We start from the raw sequence: 4,584 nt of genomic DNA on the forward strand, positions 1-4,584 counted from the left end.
TTAAGTTTACAGCATGAAAAAACCACTAGGAAGTAAAGAATGTTTTATCCTGATCTCATATGTTTATAAAAAAAATCACCCTCCTTCGAAACAATGAAATCAACTTGGTCCATTCTTCATTCATTCTAAGAATTAGATCATGATGGCATTTGTAACTTATGTTTTAAAATATAAGAACTTAATATCAGAACTGTTAGTTGTATCATACATTACCCAGTCAAACTTACTTTTATTATTTTTTCCAAAATATGGCTCTATTTTTGTGGATTCACTTTGCGCGTGTGTGTGTGTGTGTGTGTGTGTGTTCACTTTAACTGGTCTTACCTCAGTATGAATTATCCTGGGGTAATGAGGCCCTCCCCCTCTGCTCCCCTTGACTTCTGCATACCCCCAGTCCTACTACACCTCCATGTTACATCTGTTTACAGGCTCCTTACACCTTTCCATCCAGACACATAGCATTCCACCCGAGACCTTTGATGTTACGCTCCTGTCGGCACCTGAAACTCGGCACCTCGATCTAGATCTCTCATTTTATTTTTTAATAAAAAAAGTATATCATTCTTTTCACGAATATAAATGAAAAGTAATTGCAGGAGCATAACATTGAAATATATATTATATATAGGTATGAACATATATGTGCATACACATGTAAAAATATGTATATATGTATGTGTATACATGTGTGTATATATATATTTTTTTTTTAAAAAAAACCTTGAAAAATTATTGCTCTCTTTAGCCATTTAAAAATTCATGGTAAAGACACATTCATCTGGGTATGCGAAAATGTTATGGATTATGAATTTGATAAAATAATCAAAACAGTTTTAATTCCCCTAAATCCGGGGCCTTCCGTAACAAGACTAAATGTCTGTGGAATGTGGGAGCTACCAGAGTTCGGTAAAAATATTATGCTAGTGATTGCTCGCTGGCATGACAAACGACCAGAACATCCATCAAATTACAATCGTGTTTGAAGCGAAATCCTATTTGCATGACAAACAACACAGAATCAGTCAGAACAAACACCCGTGTTTAGGACTTGGTAGAAATCCTGCAGGAAGGAAAAGCAACAAAGGGAGATGGGGAGAGATAGAAAAGGAAGGCTTTTGAGGGGCTGGCCAGAGGCACAGGGCGTTAGCATGGACTGGACCCTGTGCACAAGTGCCAGCAAGAGCATTTCAAAGGAGTTTTGATTCTTTTTCTTTTTTTTAATCTTCGTCAAACAAGACCAAAGTCCAATCAAAAAAAGAAAGAAGGCAGGAGAGAGCAAGAGAGAAAGTGGATGGGTAGAGAGGAGAAAGAGACAGACAGACAGACAGACAGAGTTTTTTCTTCTGTGAAAAGGAAATGCAGGCATGGGGTCTGAAGGGAGATAATCATCGAGCCCAGCAGCCAGCAGCTAAAGGGTTTGGCAAGCTGCAAGAAGCAGGTGTGCTTGGCTGTAAAACAAGCATCGCCCGCCAGGGCCTGGCACCTTCCCAGACTCGTGTGCACCACGTAGGCATAAGGGGCTGGTGATAAAGAGGGACAGGATCGGAGATGCGAGACTAGAATCCGGGTCGTAAGCAGAGTTCAGCCGTCTCATATATCCTCAGATCCCCTCAGAGTCTCTTCTAGGAGTTTTGGGAAAGGCTAACCAATCTTGGAGTGCATTCCATCCATTCTTTGGCCCAGTTTTAGGTAGTAGGTTTGTTGCCATGGTGAGAATGTGACCTTCGGGCAGCAATGACCCCATGATTCTCCAACTCTGTGACCTCGTTTGTGTTATATTCCTGAGCCTCGGTGTCTTCATCTAAAAATGGAGAGACCTTGGGATGGCAGGATGAAGGATGACCTATTAGCTATTATCATTGCCCAGTTTTGTTCTACATATCTTTCGTTCCTCTAAAATTTTCAGTGCCAACCTCATTCAAAATGCTACCTAAGCTGGGTTACACTCTTTGGACTCTGCATTAGCATGGCTGCTCTTGCCAGAGTCTGTTTTGGGGGTTGATTTGGTTCTTCCTACTTCATGCCCTTCTTCTTGGCATCTTACACATATTGACTCAACAAAATACTCACCTCCTGTGATTTTCCGACCTCCACCTGCTGCACTGTCTGCCAGCCTTGGAACTGCCTTGTCCATATTTACATAGAGTAATGTCACTTTCTCTTCACACTTATTTGAATCAAGAGCCTAATCATCCTATTTTACCACTTCCAAAGTGACTCCAATAAATAGAAACCAGAATATTGGGGAGTCGCCTCCAGCCCCCTCTGTGTGCAGCTCACCTGGAAATCCGTGGCAGCTGCATGTTTTCCTAAGGACCTTCAATTGCTCAGAGAATGTATAATTTATTCCCTACCTATCTTCACTAATCCCACTTTCCTAAAACAAATATTAACTGAACTTATCTGCTAAAGCAAGCCCAAATCAAGTCTCTTATCAAATGAACTCAGAGGCAGAACAGAAAGCTGAGAATCGGGTTCAGAGGAAATTGTCTTTATTGGGAAGGCAGATCTAAAACTCCCTTTGGCCTCCAGTTCCATTCAATCCAGTTCAGCAAACCTTTATTGAACACTCTATGAGCAGGCAGCATGAGCAATGGGGAAGACTGAAAATTGGATTCAGAGTTAGAAAGCCTGATATCAGAAGAATTAGATTCAAATTCCGTCTTTACTCTGGAACAATTGTGAACATTAGGAAAATCTCTGAGACTCGTGGGAGGTGGGCTAATACCACCATTATGGTTCCTGGAATCCCTCCACGCACTCCCCCTCCCTGACACACATGACTTTCAGTAAAGTCTACCTGTATCTGTCAGGGATAGACAACGAGTGTCTTGAACAATGTCAGAAAATATATATATATTGACATCTCAATGCCTGAATGGATCATGAGAGTAGAATTTACAATGTCTTTGACCCCACCCAATGGAGAAAGTTATTTGTTTTATTTTACGAAAATTTGTCAATCCCATCACCCATGAAAATACCTTTCACAATATAATTCTGTTTGAGCCTACTCTAGTCCTAATACCCTAACAAGCGCATGTGCTTGCTGCTGGCATTGGAAATTAGAGGAACAAGTGTAGAAAGGTGATTGTACCTCAAGTTCAGAGACATTTGTTTCCAAAGGACAGATCTGACGATCTCACCTTCTTGGTTGAGCTTTCGGAAGCCTCCTTCCTTCTAGATGAGGCCACCTACTATGGCCATGCCAACCTGAACAAGCCTGATCCTGTCTGATCTCGGAAGCTAAGCAGGGTCAGGCCTAGTTAGTACTTTGATGGGAGACCACTTCGGAAGACCAGGTGCTGTAGGCGTAAAAAATAAAAAATAAAATATAAGGAATTGTAAGCTGACAAGTTCTTTGCAATCTGTAAGGTCAACCAAGAGCTGCCTCCCCAAAAAAAAAAAAAAAAAAAAAAACTAGATGAGGCCGCCTAGGCCATCATGGTATCAGGGATGTTATGTGGAGCCATATGTACTTGACCCATCATCTCCTTACTATCAATAGTAAGGAGACTGAGTTTAATACATGACACACATGAAATAATTCCATAGATGACATATAAGATAATCCCAGGTTTGTCCTGCTACACCACAGACAATCTTAAACTTTCTATGAAAAAAGGGTGCCGTAAAAATAGATAATAGGTCATTTCTGATAAGCAAAAAAGGAGAGGAAAGCAAAGCATGATGTTGAGAAAGATTTAAGACGACCACAGCCGATTGACCTTTACCTCCAACCTGCTGGGTAATATTGTTCTAAATGCTGGTTTTCCCTAGTACCCTCCTCCCCAATAAAACCCTCCTCTGCTTCCTTCCCAGAATGTGATGATGAACCAAGCAAATGTTTGTGAAAAGACCAGATAGATTGTCAAGTCTTGAAAATGCCAGAGATTTTCACCATTATTAGCCACGGGGACAGGAGCTATCAGGGGTAAGCAGATGAAAATCTCATGTCCCCAACAGCTCAGTCAGAACTGGTCATCAGCCCTCCAGCAAGAAAAACCCACTGAGAGTTGTACAAGGGGAATGATGATAGACTAAAAAAATGCAAACGTTTAGGAAAAGGTCTGTGCTATTAAAAGAAAGTCAAAAGCAGTCGGAGCAATTATAGAGAAGACGTTACAAACATCTCAGAAATTGTCAAGGAAAATCATCGCCCTCTGTAAGGCCGCCGGTGCACACCAGCGAAGCAGCATTACACCTGCCTGGGCCCAGGGAGGCAACTCAACATCATCCAGTTATTTATGAACACAGAAGTGAGCTGCATTTCCCCCTAAAGAGTGCTCCAGTCGAAATTAAGGGATTAAATATTCGGACTTTTTGTACCAGCCTGTATTCACTTCTTTAATTTACAGAGTTGGGGACAGAAAAAGTAAAATGGTAGGGGGAGTATGCTAACAAGGTTATTTCTCTCATCAGCGCCTACTCACTATTACTTCTTTTCAAAAATAAGATGTGAACTCAAAACACACCTCACTGTTTTAAACGCCTTGAGGATAAAAAGATGCAGTAGAAAAATAGGGAGGAAAAAGGCTAGAAAGAAAAAGACAAAAATACATAGGTGCCTTTCAAATTTTAGGT

The 4,584-nt window shown here is 41.1% G+C and overlaps 1 pseudogene; it reads left to right on the top strand.

The window, feature by feature from the left end:
• Nucleotides 1–3,195: 3,195 nt before the first annotated feature.
• On the top strand, nucleotides 3,196–3,314 carry LOC112485666 (annotated as a pseudogene).
• The last annotated feature ends 1,270 nt before the right edge of the window (nucleotides 3,315–4,584 follow it).

This window comes from Pteropus alecto, unplaced genomic scaffold (assembly GCF_000325575.1).
Source record: "Pteropus alecto unplaced genomic scaffold, ASM32557v1 scaffold5, whole genome shotgun sequence".
Classification (NCBI taxonomy): domain Eukaryota; kingdom Metazoa; phylum Chordata; class Mammalia; order Chiroptera; family Pteropodidae; genus Pteropus; species Pteropus alecto.